This window comes from Triticum urartu, chromosome 3 (assembly GCF_003073215.2).
Source record: "Triticum urartu cultivar G1812 chromosome 3, Tu2.1, whole genome shotgun sequence".
NCBI lineage: Eukaryota > Viridiplantae > Streptophyta > Magnoliopsida > Poales > Poaceae > Triticum > Triticum urartu.
In genome coordinates, this window is record NC_053024.1 from 11,692,759 (window position 1) to 11,712,452 (window position 19,694).

Here is a 19,694-nt window from a genome sequence, read left to right on the forward strand (position 1 = left end):
CGGAGCCCGGGGAGCGTCATCGAGCTGTACGTGTGCTAAGAACTCGGAGGTGCCGGAGTAACGGTGCTTGGATCGGTCGGATCGGGAAGACGTACGACTACTTCCTCTACGTTGTGTCAACGCTTCCGCAGTCGGTCTGCGTGGGTACGTAGACAACACTCTCCCCTCTCGTTGCTGTGCATCATCATGATCTTGTGTGTGCGTAGGAAATTTTTTGAAATTACTATGTTCCCCAACAGTGGCATCTGAGCCTAGGTTTTATATGTTGATGTTATATGCACAGTAGAACACAAGTGAGTTGTGGGCGATATAAGTCATACTGCCTACCAGCATGTCATACTTTGGTTCGGCGGTATTGTTGGACGAGACGACCCGGACCGACATTACGCGTACGCTTACGCGAGACCGGTTCTCCCGACGTGCTTTGCACATAGGTGGCTTGCGGGCGACTGTCTCTCCAACTTTAGTTGAACCGAGTGTGGCTACGCCCGGTCCTTGCGAAGGTTAAAACGGAGTCAAATTGACAAACTATCGTTGTGGTTTTGATGCGTAGGTGAGATTGGTTCTTGCTTAAGCCCGTAGCAGACACGTAAAACTTGCAACAACAAAGTAGAGGACGTCTAACTTGTTTTTGCAGGGCATGTTGTGATGCGATATGGTCAAGGCATGATGATGAATTTTATTGTATGAGATGATCATGTTTTGTAACCGAGTTATCGGCAACTGGCAGGAGCCATATGGTTGTCGCTTTATTGTATGCAATGCAATCGCGATGTAATGCTTTACTTTATCACTAAGCGGTAGCGATAGTCATGGAAGCATAAGATTGGCGAGACGACAACGATGCTGCGATGGAGATCAAGGTGTCGCACCGGTGACAATGGTGATCATGACGATGTTTCGGAGATGGAGATCACAAGCACAAGATGATGATGGCCATATCATATCACTTATATTGATTGCATGTGATGTTTATCTTTTTATGCATCTTATCTTGCTTTGATTGACGGTAGCATTATAAGATGATCTCTCACTAAATTATCAAGAAGTGTTCTCCCTGAGTATGCACCGTTGCCAAAGTTCGTCGTGCCCAGACACCACGTGATGATCGGGTGTGATAAGCTCTACGTCCATGTACAACGGGTGCAAGCCAATTTTTGCACACGCAGAATACTCAGGTTAAACTTGACGAGCCTAGCATATGCAGATATGGCCTCGGAACACGGAGACCGAAAGGTCGAGCGTGAATCATATAGTAGATATGATCAACATAACGATGTTCACCATTGAAAACTACTCCATCTCACGTAATGATCGGTTATGGTTTAGTTGATTTGGATCACGTGATCACTTAGAGGATTAGAGGGATGTCTATCTAAGTGGGAGTTCTATAAATTTGATTAATTGAACTTAAATTTATCATAAACTTAGTACCTGATAGTATCTTGCTTGTTTATGTTTGATTGTAGATAGATGGCTCGTGCTGTTGTTCCGTTGAATTTTAATGCGTTCCTTGAGAAAGCAAAGTTGAAAGCTGATGGTAGCAATTACACGGACTGGGTCCGTAACTTGAGGATTATCCTCATTGCTGCACAGAAAAATTACGTCCTGGAAGCACCGCTGGGTGCCAGGCCTGCTGCTGGAGCAACACCAGATGTTATGAATGTCTGGCAGAGCAAAGCTGATGACTACTCGATAGTTCAGTGTGCCATGCTTTACGGCTTAGAATCGGGACTTCAACGACGTTTTGAACGTCATGGAGCATATGAGATGTTCCAGGAGTTGAAGTTAATATTTCAAGCAAATGCCCGGATTGAGAGATATGAAGTCTCCAATAAGTTCTATAGCTGCAAGATGGAGGAGAAAAGTTCAGTCAGTGAGCATATACTCAAAATGTCTGGGTATAATAATCACTTGATTCAATTGGGAGTTAATCTTCCGGACGATTGCGTCATTGACAAAATTCTCCAATCACTGCCACCAAGCTACAAGAGCTTCGTGGTGAACTATAATATGCAAGGGATGAATAAGACTATTCCCGAGCTCTTCGCAATGCTGAAAGCTGCGGAGGTAGAAATCAAGAAGGAGCATCAAGTGTTGATGGTCAACAAGACCACTAGTTTCAAGAAAAAGGGCAAAGGGAAGAAGAAGGGGAACTTCAAGAAGAACGGCAAGCAAGTTGCTGCTCAGGAGAAGAAACCCAAGTCTGGACCTAAGCCTGAAACTGAGTGCTTCTACTGCAAGCAGACTGGTCACTGGAAGCGGAACTGCCCCAAGTATTTGGCGGATAAGAAGGATGGCAAGGTGAAAAAAGGTATATGTGATATACATGTTATTGATGTGTACCTTACTAGAGCTCGCAGTAGCACCTGGGTATTTGATACTGGTTCTGTTGCTAATATTTGCAACTCGAAACAGGGACTACGGATTAAGCGAACACTGGCAAAGGACGAGGTGACGATGCGCGTGGGAAACGGTTCCAAAGTCGATGTGATCGCGGTCGGCACGCTACCTCTACATCTACCTTCAGGATTAATATTAGACCTAAATAATTGTTATTTGGTGCCGGTGTTGAGCATGAACATTATATCTGGATCTTGTTTGATGCGAGACGGTTATTCATTTAAATCAGAGAATAATGGTTGTTCTATTTATATGAGTAATATCTTTTATGGTCATGCACCTTTGAAGAGTGGTCTATTTTTGATGAATCTCGATAGTAGTGATACACATATTCATAATGTTGAAGCCAAAACATGCATAGTTGATAATGATAGTGCAACTTATTTGTGGCACTGCCGTTTAGGTCATATTGGTATAAAGCGCATGAAGAAACTCCATACTGATGGACTTTTGGAACCACTTGATTATGAATCACTTGGTACTTGTGAACCGTGCCTCATGGGCAAGATGACTAAAACGCCGTTCTCCAGAACTATGGAGAGAGCAACAGATTTGTTGGAAATCATACATACCGATGTATGTGGTCCTATGAATATTGAGGCTCGTGGCGGATATCGTTATTTTCTCACCTTCACATATGACTTAAGCAGATATGGGTATATCTACTTAATAAAACACAAGTCTGAAACATTTGAAAAGTTCAAAGAATTTCAAAGTGAAGTTGAAAATCATCGTAACAAAAAAATAAAGTTTCTACGATATGATCGTGGAGGAGAATATTTGAGTTACGAGTTTGGTATACATTTGAAACAATGCGGAATAGTTTCGCAACTCACGCCAGCCGAAACACCACAGCGTAATGGTGTGTCCGAACGTCGTAATCGTACTTTACTAGATATGGTGCGATCTATGATGTCTCTTACTGATTTACTGCTATCGTTTTGGGGTTATGCTTTAGAGACGGCCGCATTCACGTTAAATAGGGCACCATCAAAATCCGTTGAGACGACGCCTTATGAACTATGGTTTGGCAAGAAACCAAAGTTGTCGTTCCTTAAAGTTTGGGGCTGCGATGCTTATGTGAAAAAGCTTCAACCTGATAAGCTCGAACCCAAATCGAAGAAATGTGCCTTCATTGGATACCCAAAGGAGACTGTTGGGTACACCTTCTATCACAGATCCGAAGGCAAGACCTTCGTTGCTAAGAATGGATCCTTTCTAGAGAAGGAGTTTCTCTCGAAAGAAGTGAGTGGGAGGAAAGTAGAACTTGACGAGGTAACTGTACCTACTCCCTTATTGGAAAGTAGTACATCGCAGAAACCTGTTTTTGCGACACCTACACCAATTAGTGAGGAAGCTAATGATGATGATCATGAAACTTCAGGACAAGATACTACTGAACCTCGTAGATCAACCAGAGCGAGATCCGCACCAGAGTGGTACGGTAATCCTATTCTGGAAGTCATGCTGCTAGATCATGATGAACCTACGAACTATGAAGAAGCGATGGTGAGCCCAGATTCCGCAAAATGGCTTGAAGGCATGAAATCTGAGATGGGATCCATGTATGAGAACAAAGTGTGGACTTTGGTTGACTCGCCCGATGATCGGCAAGCAATTGAGAATAAATGGATCTTCAAAAAGAAGACTGACGCTGATGGTAATGTTACTGTCTACAAAGCTCGACTTGTCGCAAAAGGTTTTCGACAAGTTCAAGGGGTTGACTATGATGAGACCTTCTCACCCGTAGAGATGCTTAAGTCTGTCCGAATCATGTTAGCAATTGCCGCATTTTATGATTATGAAATTTGGTAGATGGATGTCAAAACTGCATTCCTGAATGGATTTCTGGAAGAAGAGTTGTATATGATGCAACTAGTAGGTTTTGTCGATCCAAAGGGAACTAACAAAGTGTTCAAGCTCCAGCGATCCATTTATGGACTGGTGCAAGCCTCTCGGAGTTGGAATAAACGCTTTGATAGTGTGATCAAAGGATTTGGTTTTATACAGACTTTCGGAGAACCCTGTATTTACAAGAAAGTGAGTGGGAGCTCTGTAGCATTTCTGATATTATATGTGGATGACATATTACTAATTGGAAATGATGTAGAATTTCTGGATAGCATAAAGGGATACTTGAATAAGAGTTTTTCAATGAAAGACCTCGGTGAAGCTGCTTACATATTAGGCATAAAGATCTATAGAGATAGATCAAGATGCTTAATTGGACTTTCACAAAGCACATACCTTGACAAGATTTTGAAGAAGTTCAAAATGGATCAAGCAAAGAAAGGGTTCTTGCCTGTGTTACAAGGTGTGAAGTTGAGTCAGACTCAATGTCCGACCACTGCAGAAGATAGAGAGAAAATGAAAGATGTTCCCTGTGCTTCAGCCATAGGCTCTATCATGTATGCAATGCTTTGTACTAGACCTGATGTGTGCCTTGCTATAAGTCTAGCAGGGAGGTACCAAAGTAATCCAGGAGTGGATCACTGGACAGTGGTCAAGAACATCCTGAAATACCTGAAAAGGACTAAGGATATGTTTCTCGTATATGGACGTGACAAAGAGCTCATCGTAAACGGTTGCGTTGATGCAAGCTTTCACACTGATCCAAACGATTCTAAATCGCAAACCGGATACGTGTTTACATTAAACGGTGGAGCTGTCAGTTGGTGGAGATCTAAACAAAGCGTCGTAGCGGGATCTACATGTGAAGCGGAGTATATAGCTGCTTCGGAAGCAGCAAATGAAGGAGCCTGGATGAAGGAGTTCATATCCGATCTAGGTGTCATACCTAGTGCATCGGTTCCAATGAAAATCTTTTGTGACAATACTGGTGCAATTGCATTGGCAAAGGAATCCAGATTTCACAAAAGAACCAAGCACATCAAGAGACGCTTCAATTCCATCCGGGATCTAGTCCAGGTGAGAGACATGGAGATTTGCAAGATACATACGGATCTGAATGTTGCAGACCCGTTGACTAAGCCTCTTCCACGAGCAAAACATGATCAGCACCAAGGCTCCATGGGTGTTAGAATCATTACTGTGTAATCTAGATTATTGACTCTAGTGCAAGTGGGAGACTGAAGGAAATATGCCCTAGAGGCAATAATAAAGTTATTATTTATTTCCTTATATCATGATAAATGTTTATTATTCATGCTAGAATTGTATTAACCGGAAACATAATACATGTGTGAATACATAGACAAACTGAGTGTCACTAGTATGCCTCTACTTGACTAGCTCGTTAATCAAAGATGGTTATGTTTCCTAACCATGAACAAAGAGTTGTTATTTGATTAACGGGATCACATCATTAGGTGAATGATCTGATTGACATGACCCATTCCATTAGCTTAGCACCCGATCGTTTAGTATGTTGCTATTGCTTTCTTCATGACTTATACATGTTCCTATGACTATGAGATTATGCAACTCCTGTTTACCGGAGGAACACTTTGTGTGCTACCAAACGTCACAACGTAACTGGGTGATTATAAAGGAGTTCTACAGGTGTCTCCAAAGGTACATGTTGGGTTGGCGTATTTCGAGATTAGGATTTGTCACTCCGATTGTCGGAGAGGTATCTCTGGGACCTCTCGGTAATACACATCACTAAAGCCTTGCAAGCATTGCAACTAATAAGTTAGTTGCGGGATGATGTATTACAGAACGAGTAAAGAGACTTGCCGGTAACGAGATTGAACTAGGTATAGGATACCGACGATCGAATCTCGGGCAAGTAACATACCGATGACAAAGGGAACAACGTATGTTGTTATGCGGTCTGACCGATAAAGATCTTCGTAGAATATGTAGGAGCCAATATGAGCATACAGGTTCCGCTATTGGTTATTGACCGGAGACATGTCTCGGTCATGTCTACATTGTTCTCGAACCCGTAGGGTCCGCACGCTTAAGGTTACGATGACAGTTATATTATGAGTTTATGCATTTTGATGTACCGAAGTTTGTTCGGAGTCCCGGATGTGATCACGGACATGACGAGGAGTCTCGAAATGGTCGAGACATAAAGATTGATATATTGGAAGCCTATGTTTGGATATCGGAAGTGTTCCGGGTGAAATCGGGATTTTACCGGAGTACCGGGAGGTTACCGGAACCCCCCGGGAGCTATATGGGCCTTAGTGGGCCTTAGTGGAAAAGACAAGGGGCAGCCCAAGATGGGCCGCGCACCCCTCCCCTCCCTTGGTCCGAATAGGACAAGGAGAGGGGGCCGGCCTCCCTCTCTCTTTTCCCCCCTTCGCGAATCCTATTCCAACTAGGATTGGGGGGGGATCCTACTCCCAGAGGGAGTAGGACTCTCCTGGCGCGCCTCTCCTAGGCCGGCCGCACCCCCCCTTTAGTCCTTTATATACGGAGGCAGGGGCACCCCAGAAACACACAAGTTGATCCACGTGATCTTATTCTTAGCCGTGTGCGGCGCCCCCTGCCACCATAGTCCTCGATAATATTGTAGCGGTGCTTAGGCGAAGCCCTGCGACAGTAGTACATCAAGATGGTCACCACGCCGTCGTGTTGACGGAACTCTTCCCCGACACTTTGCTGGATCGGAGTCCGGGGATCGTCATCGAGCTGAACGTGTGCTAAAACTCGGAGGTGCCGTAGTTTCGGTGCTTGATCGGTCGGGCCGTGAAGACGTACGACTACATCAACCAAACGCTTCCGTTGTCGATCTACAAAGGGTACGTAGATCACACTCTCCCCTCATTACTATGCATCACCATGATCTTGCGTGTGCGTAGGAAATTTTTTGAAATTACTACGTTCCCCAACACGAGCTGGGAAAAATATTCCCCAGCTCGGCGAACAAGCGAACCAATCGTGCCCCCCGATCAAGGTGCCTACTAATGATCCGAGGATGGTGACCGGTTATAGCAATCTTGGAGATTACCTGCGCGACGATGTACATTATGAGTTCTTGGAGGTGGAGGAACACAAATTCGAGTACGGGAAGCCTCTCGTCAAAGATGAAAGATCTCTAACAACAATGATGCGAAGATTCCATGATTGTTACATGAAAACCTGCAGAGAGTCTGGGGGGGGGGGAATACTTTGACGCTGAGAGTTAGAGAGGAGCATGATCTCGTTGGAATTGAACTGTTGAATGTTCCATTTGAGGAGTTCTTCCAGTTTTTCAATCAAAAGGCCCTCGATAAAGGAATGGTCACTTGCTACTGTCTGTAAGTAGTACTACTTCTGTCATTAAGTCTCTCCATATAGGTCAGCTCTTTCATTGCATGTATTTATAATTATCCTCACTATATTATGCAGATTGAAGATTGCCGAATTGAAGAAAAGACAAATCGGTGATATTGGGTTCATTAACACAAATCTCATAGATGCAACTGAGGTTAAATATCGTGCCGAAGATACCGAGGCCAACTTGCTACGATCGTTGGTAATAAATGAAAACAAAGATATAATACTCTTTCCTTACAACTTCAAGTGAGTGTTACTGTCTTCTGCATATTCGGTTTCCCTTATTAGTCCAGGTTATAGTAATGTAATTGATGAGTTATGCATGCATGCGCAGCTTCCACTATATTCTCCTAGAGATTAAGCTTGAGCAGGGACTAGTGACTGTCTTAGACTCGAGACGAAAAGATCCCCAGGACTATGCGGACATGACTCAAATGCTCGAGAAGTAAGTTAAATCGATCATTATCCACCTTATCAGCAACTTTGTTCATTTCCTGATATCAAGTAACTGTTTTCTTTGTCTGGCAAGGTTTGGAGAAAATTCACCAAAAAAGCTTCGGGACTGCCGAAGAATCTGCAATTTAGACACCCGAAAGTAAGTACTATAGTAACATGTTCCGCACAACTCCTAGTGATTCAAGCGCTAGTTTCATCAATACCATTTGGCATGCTTGCTTATCAGTTTGATTGACCTCTATTTCTTGTAAAGTGGTTGTGGCAGGAACAAGAGAATAATTTATGTGGATACTATATTTGCGAGTCCATCCGCCACACGACCTGTGAACGGGGGTACTCTGACGAACAATATGAAGTGCGTAAGCAATAATATTCACAATTTTATTTTATTACCATCATATATGTATTGACCCCCTTGTTCAAATTAGATGTTTCGGATGCGGGATGAACTCCTAGCACCAGATCGTATGCGAGCAATTCAAGAAGAATTGGTGGCATTCTTCCTTGACCACGTGATCGCTGAAGACGGAGAATACTATGTGGACCCTGTGTTCATATATAATTAGGAGATTATATTGTAAGAGATAATTATTGTATATATGTAGCCGGTACTGTCGGATAGATATACGAGAACTTGTTGTTCGACCAATCTCTCGGAGAAGGAGAGGTGGTCGATATCACTTCTCTCTGTATGCATATGTTCATGACGATCTTCTGTTTCCTTCATTTGCTTACTAGCTAGCGTGTCTAGTCCTCTCTATATATACGTATATATATAGCGTCGACCAAGCATGGACATAAGAGAGGACATTTCTCTCTATTAATTAGCTAGCTAACACAATATATGAAACACCTAAATTAAACCCCCCAAACCCCCAACCCCCCCCCCTTAAAAAAAACAAAACCCCAGCCCCTGAAATGTTGACGCGTGGATGCCTATTGGTCCCGGTTGGTGCCACCAACCGGGACCAAAGGCTCTCCTGCCTGGGCTCGGCGCACCGGCCACGTGGAGGCCCATCTGTCCCGGTTCGTGTAAGAACCGGGACTAAAGGGTTAGGGCATTAGTAACGACCCTTTAGTCCCGGTTCACAAACCGGGACAAAAGGCCCTTATCAACCGGGACGAATGGGGTTTTTTCTACTAGTGCATGCTGCCAAATATTTCGGGGTTGCCATATCAGTGTACGTGGGGTATCCACATTCTGAGGTCGCCGACCTAGCTTCTACCGTTCACTCGATCCACCCGATGTCCCCACCTCCAGGACACCATGACATCCCATCCCCTTGCATGAACAAGGCCACACGACCCCCAGTCGTCATGAGCAGTGGTGTCGCAACACTAGAGACAAGTGACGGAGCCCACATGCTACACGTCCACGACACCCGGAGGCGTAGGGCGCCAGACGGACCAATATTGACTCCCCTTCCTTTGCCCCAAATGTGATCGCATCACCACGAGGTCGATCGTGCCGCCTTGCGCCACCTGACCAACGCCGCACACCGTCCCCAAGCATGCTGCTCTTCCATCACCATCTCTGGGGTCGCCGCCTCGATATCCAGTCTGGGTGTCGTCACGCGGGCTTGGCGTCGGCGTCGGCGTCGGCGTGTGCGTCGGCGTCGGCGTCGGCGTGTGCGTCGACGTCGGCGACCTTGTTGAGGGAAGCTGGTTCAGGATGAGGCCGCGCTCCGCCAACTACCACGCCTTGAACGCCTCGTCGGTGCTCTGGAGCATGTCCGCCCCGCCCAGCAGGAAAGCCAGGTCGGTGTTTCTCTTCTTCGCGGCGACGTTCGTCCGGAGCAGGTCGAGCTTGACGGCGCTGCTCAACATCAATGCCGACCACCGCGCCTCGATCTTGTCTTCACGAAGGACGGCCCGGGCCTGTGCGTCGGCGAGGCAGTGCTCGATGAACTCCTGCACTCGAGCGGTGGCCACGTCGACATATTTCCCCTTCTTGGCAACCTTGTTGCCGTCCGGCCGCCCTTCCGATGCGCCAGGAGTCGGCACGTCCGGCTTGTAGGTCTCCTTGGCCTTGTCGAGGGTGCGCCGGACTTCCGCCGACTTCTCGCACTTGTCAATGCGCTTGTAGACGTGGAGGTACTTGAATTCGGCGTCGCTGTTGCTCTGCCGGTACAGGGCAAACATGCGTAGCAACTGCACGGAGGAACAAACAGTTGGCGCGCGTACACGGCGAAGAGAAGCGGGAGCCGGCGTGGCATACCTGATCCTCGACGCTGGCGCCGCTCTCCGGGCGAGCCGCGACCTCCTCGACGACCCCATGCCATTTCTTGCACGCCCCCTGGATATGCCCCCAATGGTTCGCCATCGCCTTGGAGCCGCGCTGCATGTAGACGCCTTTGAAGTAGGGGTCGATGAGCTTGCGCTCGTCGAACTCGGCCTTGATGCGGTCCCAGTACGTGTCGATACTCTGGTTCGTGCGGTCGTCGGGTCGAGGCAGACGACTTTCCATACTTCGGCGAGGCATTCCTCCTCCTTGGACGCCCACTTGATGCGCGGCTCGCCTGTCCTGGCCGCCCGCTTCTTCTTCTTGCGCCCCTTCGCCGTCGCAGGCGTCGGCTCCTCCTCCTCCTCCTCCTACTCCTCCTGCTCGTCCTCGCCGTAGACGTAGCCGAGCTCGCCGTCCATGCCGCCGCTGAGATCCACCACCTCGTCCTGGGTGACGAACCCGGGAGATGCGGCGGCCGCGGCCGAACCTGCCGCGATGATGTCGTCCATGTCGGCCTCGGTATCGTCGGTGTCGCGGAGGTGCGAGAAGGGCAGCGGGCCACGGCGTAGCGGGGGCATCGGGGAGGAAGAGTAGGCGGGCGGCGAGTAGTTGTATGGAGGGTACTGCACACTGGCGAAGGCGGGAAAGGGCGTGCGCTGGGCCGGGTATCCATGGGGGAAGGTGACGTTTGGGTTGAACCCATCGTGCGCGTCCCCGTCGGCATAGCCCGGCGACGGCGATCCCCATGGCTGCGGAGAGCCGACGCCTTGCTGGCCCCAGGGCGCGTACTGGGTGTGGCTTCCGGGTGGATTCATCATCCCCGCACGAGTCGTCTCGGCCTCGGTTTGGTCCGCCAAGGCAGCCGCAGCCGCGCGCGCCACATTGTCGCGGGCCTTCTTGGCGATGGCCCTGTTCCGCCGGTCAGCGGTGACAGCCTCCCGCCGCTGAACTTCCGCCCTCCACTCGGTGTTTGACATGCCCGGTGGCTTGACCGGCGGCACCCTCGGCTTCCTCTGCTTCGGCTGGGCGACGGACGCGGTCGCGGTTGCCGTCGCGTGGGGTGGGGCGACGTACTTCTTCAGTGGCATGGCGGCCGGTTGGGAGGGAGGCGAGCGGGAGGGAGATTGGCGGGAGGAAGGAAGAGGACGGGGGGAATGGGAAAAACGCGGGAAGAAACAGCGGGAAGAGACGCTCGCCTCGCCGACAGGGCGGACCCACACGTCCTTTTCGCTTGTGCCGGCGCCCTAGGCGACCCCAGGAAGCCGGGTTCGGCCTGGGTCCGCCGGCGTTAGTTTCGATCCGAGCCAGCGAAAAACGGACTTCTAAGGGCGCGACTGGGCCGTTTTTTTGGTGCCGGCGCGGCAAAAACGCCTGGAAAGAGCCTGTTGGAGGCGCGGCTGGAGATGCTCTTAGTACTAGCAAGAATTGCTGCTATCTACGATCTGTTCACCTCAGGTTCCTTGAACATGCGAACTAGCATAGCGCAGTTCGACTCGACAACAAGGTTCTCTAAACTCCGGCCAAGAGCGAGGTCAACCCCCTTCATGAGAGCTGCTTGTATTTGAGGCAAGACTTTGACCATCTGTATAATAAACAAATAATAAAAATATATGTGAAATACATTATTGGATTTGTATCTGAAAGAGCCTTTTGAAGTCATACAGTTTCTATATTCTATATATTAGTTATTAAATATAAAGATGCATGATAAACCGGGATGAAGCCAGGAAGGGCGATCACATCGCTTAGACTAGCCACAATGGATAGTAACTAGCTAAGTTACTACAACTACTTCTCTCTTCATTAACTCATTGCCACATAAACAAATTTGCTGAGTTGGACTCGAAGTTATTGCTGAAATTACTCCCACTGTGGCTCTCTAGTCACCCAAACTAGCGCTGGACCACCCACTCTATCGCTAGGTTTATGCCACATTGACTGGGTGCGTGCAGTATCACCAGATGATGTTTTGCAGCGTCCTGCCACAGAGGGCCACACGAGGAGACTGGCACAGAAGGGGCACGTCTCTTGCTGTAGGCACAGGCCCACATACCAACGGATGGCACCGGACTTGTGGCTGTGGGGTCCAAAGCATTGATTATCTGCCTTCTTGTCTTTTCCTGTAGTACTACTACTTCGACAAATATTCCAACAATTAATTAAGCCTTCGCTCCTTCTCTTTATGCTGGTTATTAATGACTACTCACGAAGTCACGAGGCGCCCACCGACCTGGTGGTAGTTTCGCAGGTTGGGTAACGGCCGTAACGGAGGGAGCAGACGGCATAGAAAGCGGACCCGACGCTTTTCTTTTTGGCTTTCTCTTGACTGAAAAGAAAGGAACCTTTTCCCTCGCCTTTCCCAGTCTTTTCCTTCCCCGTTTACCTAGCGTAGGGGTTGTCCTTTCTTGGATCTGGTCCTCCCCCATGACCATGACTCTTTTCAACTATTTTTAGTTTTTCGTTCGATAGGATCGACTATATTTCTTGGTTCCAACTTGTTTTTTTGTAGGGCTTTTTGGTTTCATCAATTTGCATTTTTGCCGATGAGTCTATGCAAAAGGAGTAAAATATGTACTCGTTACACAAATAATATATACTCAACACTACTCCTAATGGCTGCTTTGATTCATAAGATTTTTATAGGATTGTGATCGACGTTTTCTTCCCTACGGGTGTTATTTGATTTCTATGGATACAGTTCTCGGGGAATGGTTCCATCAAACCAATGAGGAGCCAGCCCAATGGAGGAGTGGTGAAGTTCGGAGCGGCTGGTTCGACGTTGTTCGAGGCGACGGTCTGGGCACTCGTTCTGCGCAGACTTGAGCACCACAGTGGGCATTCCCATCGGCAACAACAATACAAGGCAAAGAAGCGGCGATGAGAGTGGCTTCTTGGACCATGACAACGATGAATGCCATCATGGTGGCGTCGCCTAGCAAAGACAGATTAATGGCTCCCCAAGTGAAGAAATCAAACAAAGGTGAAGACAAGAGTGTGTGGATTCATCCATTGAATTCTTTTAACATTTCTTTTCTCCTTATTTCACTTTGATGTTGCTCGGCAGATGCAATGCTGATAACGTGTGACGAGTAAAAGTGATTGAAATCAACTAACATGATTCTCACTAGTTGATGGGTATTTATACAAGTTTCTATTGAGGGTGAGAGTGGTTGCGCACTGCAAGACGAAACCTCAATTGCAAATGGTTGTTGCAAATGTTTATATCGGTTTGCTAATTAGAGTGAACCTTCAAGTACAAGCAGGTTAGCTCAGAATAAAACCGTGGACAACAAATCCTCTCGATATTAGCGTGTTTGACTAAAACTGAATCCACGTAGGAATATGCACACATCACCCTTCAGTTATAGAGTTCATTTAGAGCGGACAATAACGTGTTACATGACACTTTTTCTTACATCAAGTATAATAATTAAAGTTTGCACGCTTCTAAAAATGATGAAACGATTAACACATCCCGTACATTGAACAAATCTGTCTTTTATTATGCATTAGTAGAGACCATCTCTAAAGAAGGGGAGCAAAAACCCTATAGCACAAGTTCACAAAAAAAAACTCCATACTATTCATGACCTTTCATAGAAAACTATAACACAACCTATTATAATGGAAGATAAGGTACACATGGCCAACCTTTTCAAAGATGGTCTCAGCACCATTGTGTCAAAGATATTCGATTTCTTTGAATTGTTGGAAGCATCGAGTACTGGTTTCCTCCTTCTGATTTCTTGTCGACGTTTCCTTAGCGCTTCCCGGAGAGGCATGCGGTACAAGTGTGTATGAACAGTTATCCCGGTTCCACCTATATCATGCACCAGGTAAAATAGCCCAGCCTGCAAACGGCGTTCTTTGTATCTTCGAATACTTTGCCTGATAATTTCCATTGAGCTATCGATTGCACGGCGATGCTCTTCATAAGCTTCCCACGTAAGCATACCACCCCTCACGAGTTCATTGTAGTCGCCAAGCGCTGACCTAAGAAGGATGCGCTTGTATTGTTCACGGTACAACGATGTGGTCCTGAGCATACGGTGTCGGTCCCCAAACGAGGCGGTGCCGTTCTCGTCGCTGCGGCAAAGTCTAAAACTTTTTCTTCGCATCTTGAATTTTTTCCTCACATGGATTTCACTGCACAATATAGATGATACATGAATGGATAATTATTTTTGCGGGAGACATGGATGAATTATTAGGTATGATATTCCCTCCGTTTTCTTTTATTCCGCATATAAGATTTGTGTGAAGTCAAACTTCATAATAACTTTAGTATAGTATATGTTGATATATATTTCAATATAAATTTGGTGAAATTCTGTCTGACCAAATTTATGTTAAAAAATATCCGTATGCATACCATACTAAAGTTATTATGAAGTTGACATCAGACAAAAAAAGAAACGGAGGGAATACTTCATCAGCCTTCTATAATCCAATGATGCTCAAAATACAATGAAGGGCAGGAGAACCAAGATCGATTCGTGGAATTAACCATGTTCCTCGGGGTAAAATTCATGTAAAAAACTGAATATCATACCTGACGTCTTGGTTCCTGCCCATTAGGCTGCTGCTAACAGATCGTCGGGAACGATCGATCTAGATGGTACTAGTATTTTACAGGCACGGCTGGGGGTGGAAAGCGAATCAGCTTCTGGTTTACCGGCTGCCGGTATATGTACTCAGTTCGGTCCTTGGCGAGTATATATATATAGGAGTCCACCGTCACAGCAACCGTACACAAGGAGGAATCCCGACCGATTACGCACATGAGAAGAGGCAAAACATAGTAAGTTTTTTTTTTGAGGCAAGGCGTATTCGTTCGATATGTCGCCCGTCGGACCAGCATAGATCCCACCAGCTTGGGCCTTTCTACATGTGTGCTTGCTCGGTTCACAGGCACAAAAAAAAAAACTTGTGTTAGTTAACGGTTAACGGGTTGGGTTGCTACCCGCAAAAACGGGTCAGGTTGCTGAACCCGATATTATTCCGGTCCTTTGGGTTACAAATAACCCCCTGGCCAAGCCTCCGTGATTCAAATCTGTCTCTAGTTCCTGTTGACTTCTCTAGGAGAGTGTCCAATATGGCTGGATTGTTTGATGGGAATATTGAGAAGGATCCGAGCTCTGCTCCCCAGAAGAAGTTAAAGGGAGTAGATGGAGAGGCTGTAGACAGTAGTGTTCAAAACGAAACTCTAGCAGGATCGGCGGCATCCCTCGAGGGTGACCGCCGGACACAATGAATATTTTAAGTTTGAACTGTCGGGGTTGCGGGCGGCCCGAGACAGTTCAAGAAATCTGCAACTTGGTACAGTTGCATCACCCGTGTTTGGTTTTTCTCTCGGAGACCAAACTGCCTGCTACGAGAGCGCAAGACTTGAGGTTCCGGTTGGGGTTTAGGCATGCTTTTGGTGACAAGAGCGAGGGCCTGAGTGGTGGCCTTGTGCTGTTTTGGAACAACGATTCAGTGGTAAGCCTGAAATCATATAGCAGGACACACATTGATGTTTTGATTCAGAATGAAAGCACAGGGGATAGGGAGTGGCGTTTCACGGGCTTCTATGGGGAGCTGGTGAGATCAAGACGGAAGAGAAGTTGGGAACTACTAGTGTTCCTTAGAGGTGAATATGACAATCCTTGGTTGTGTGTGGGGGATTTTAATGAAGTTCTAGATGACAATGAGCAGTTTGGTGGAGCACACAGAGAGGAGTGGATGATGGAAGGATTCCGTGATGTGGTTAACATCTGCCGGTTTACTGATTTGGGGTACACGGGACTCCCATATACTTGGGACAACCGACAGCAGGGTAACCGAAATATCAAAGTAAGATTGGACCGCGGACTTGGTGACGACCGTTTCATGGAACTGTTTGATAATACAACAGTCACACATATTCAGACAACTGAATCTGATCATTGTGCATTACTGATTAGTATTAGCAAATCTGACTGGACAAGTGGAGATAGAAGGCAGAGACCTTTTAAGTTTGAAAACGCATGGACCAGGCATGGGAATTATATCCAGACAGTGGAAAAAGCGTGGGTGCCTATCAATGGCAGTTTACAAGATGTTTCTGAGGCCTTAGGGCGAGTTAAAGATGATTTGCAAGTTTGGAGCAGGGAAGAATTTGGGTCTGTTAGAAAGCAACTAAAAGCTATGCGTACAAGGCTTGAGAAGGTGAGAGCAGAGTCGTTGGGCAAGGGTCCTTCGGCAGAGGAGAGAAGATTAGTGAGGAGAATTTCTGAATTATTGGCAAGGGAAGAAGCAATGGCAAAACAACGATCTAGAGTGACTTATTTGGCAGAAGGTGACCGTAATACGAAGTTCTTCCATGCTCAAACAAGAGAAAGAGCTCGGGGCAATAAGATCAAAGCGTTGCAGCTGGAAAATGGCAGTACAATCACATCACAGAAGGAGATTGAAGAAGCGGCTATCGACTTCTATCAATCTTTGTTCACCGCGCAAGTGGACACACGTCCAGAAGAGGTGGTTGCTTATGTCGTATCTAAGGTGACAAATGAGATGAATGTACAACTTTGTTCACCAATAACAGATATGGAGGTGGAGAAGGCTCTTTTTATGATGCACCCGAACAAGTCTCCTGGACCCGATGGTTTTACAGCGGGTTTTTACGTAAAACATTGGCATATTCTGAAAAGCTCGGTCTGTAATGCTATAAGGAAATTCTTTGATACATGGGTGATGCCGGACGTGGTGAATACTACGGTTCTAGTGCTTATACCGAAGGTGATAAATCCCATAAGCCATGCCTAGTTTCGACCTATATCTTTATGTAATGTACTTTATAAAATAGCGTCAAAAGTTTTAGCACTTCGGTTAAGGCCATTCATGGATGAAATTAAGAACAAAGTGCCTTTGTCCCTGGTAGGCTAATCTCTGATAATGTCTTGACGGCTTATGAGTGTATAAACTACCTGAAGAGGAAAAAGGGGAAAAGTGGAGACTGTGCAATTAAATTGGACATGGCCAAAGCATACGACCGGGTCGAGTGGACATATTTGCGAGCAATTATGCAGAAACTGGGGTTTGCAGAGTTGTGGATTGATAGAATCATGGCATGTGTGGAATCAGTAACTTTCTCAGTTAGGGTGAATGGTGTTTTCTCAGATACCTTTAAACCCTCAAGAGGTATTCGCCAAGGGGACTCTATATCCCCTTATTTATTCTTATTATGCTCTGAAGGCCTAACTAGTATGCTCAAGTGTGTTGGTACAGGGCACTTATCAAGAGGTATTAGAGTGGGTATCCATGCTCCCTGGATTACCCATCTCCTTTTTGCAGATGACTGTTTAATTTTCACTCAAGCATCGGAGGATGGTGCTCACAGAATTGGTAACATTCTGGAAAGATACCGCCGCGGTTCAGGTCAGCTCGTGAACAGAGCAAAGTCAGCTATTTTCTTCAGTGCTAACTGTGAGGCTGACAGGAAACAAAGTGTGCATAATGCTTCGGGTATAGCAACTGAAGCCCTGATGGAAAAATATTTAGGACTCCCAACGGCGTTGGGTAAATCGACCGATGCACAATTCGAAGGTATCATTACTTTACTCAAGAAATTGTGTAATGGCTGGACTCCACAATTGCTAAATAGTGCAGGGAGGGAAGTCCAAGTGAAAGCAGTCTGTCAAGCAATTCCAACCTTTTCTATGAGCTGTTTTCGGTTATCAAAAAATATGTGCAAAAAGATAACTAATATTTTGGCTCGCTATTGGTGGGGAGGTGACGAGAAAAAACGGAAGATGCATTGGAAGAAGTGGATTGATATAGCAGTACCAAAGAGTGAAGGTGGCATGGGTTTTAGAGACATTCAACTCTTCAACCAAGCGATGCTGGCGAAACAAGGTTGGAGGTTATTAACAAATCCAGATTCCTTGTGTGCAAGAGTACTCAAGGGAAAATACTTCCATGACTGCAATTTTATGGAAGCAAGGAAAAAACGTAATTCCTCTCATACATGGCGAGCCATTTTGCATGGCAGGGAGGCACTTCGTAAGGGAATAATAAAAAGAGTGGGTGATGGAAGTTTGATAAGAATTTGGGACGATCTGTGGGTACCGGAAAGCTATAGCAAACAGCCAATTGTCAGACTTCCAACCGCTTCAGTAACACTTGTAGAGGAGCTAATGGACTTGGACACAGGGAAATGGGACATGGAGAAGCTGGCTGAAAACTTTGTGGAACCGGATGTGTCCATGATTGCGAGGATTCCTCTTGGTAGGGCTTATGAGGATTTTTGGGCGTGGCACCCAGATAGATTGGGTAATTTCTCGGTGAGATCAGTGTACAAGTTGTTGGTTTCAGCGCGAAGGAATAATGAGGTGCCTGCATCGTCAGAGGGACCTAACAAGTTGTTCTGGAAGAAACTATGGCGACTACAGGTGCCCCCCAAAGTCCGTAATTTTTGGTGGCGTGTTGTTAAGGGATTCATTCCGACAAAGGGGGTCTTATGCAGCAGGCATATCAAACCAATCAGTTTCTGTGATGCATGCGGACAGGAGGAATCCATAAGGCACACATTGTTCGATTGCACTTGGGCAAGGCTTTTCTGGCAAGAGATCAAACATGCCACATCCGTCAAGCTGCCTGCACTACATCCGGAGACCTGGGCGATGGATATAGTTGAAGGTTTCAAGGTGAAACAGTCGGATGCTTGCATCATTTTATGCGGATCATGGGCAGTATGGACTGAGAGAAACGCACGGACGCACGGCGAGGATACTCGTTCAGTGTTGCAGGCTGTTAAATGGGCTATGGACTTTGCTGTAGATCTTGCTGAAACGGGCAAGCAACAAGCAGTTAAACAGGCCAAGGAAGTACAGAGTTGGAAACCACCAGAGGAACCTTTTCTCAAGATTAATGTGGATGCTTGCTTCGACAAACATACACACCAGGGAGGAACTGGCCTGGGGGTTCGCAACCATGAAGGAAGGCTCATCCGCGCACAAGCACTCTGGTATGAAACTGGGATGTCAGCTATGGCTATGGAAGCATTTGCAGTAAGAGATGGTGTACAGCTAGCTTCTGATTTGGGGTTCAGGAGGGTAATTAATCATTGAAACTGATGCACAACTAGTGGTTGAAAAGTGGGGTTCTCTAAGTTGATCGCTCGGAGATAGCTACCACTTCTGATGGAAATAAGAGCTAAGCGGGAATTGATGATTTTCGTCTGGAATTCATATCGAGGGAGGCGAATGAATTGGCGCATCTGTGTGCAAAGCAATGTAATTCTTCTAGAAACGTGTTTATGTGGATAAATTATATTCCCACCTTTCTTATGACTTGTGGTAAGGAAGGAATGATGTAATCCGTTGATTGATTAATAAAGCTCTTGATTCTCAAAAAAAAA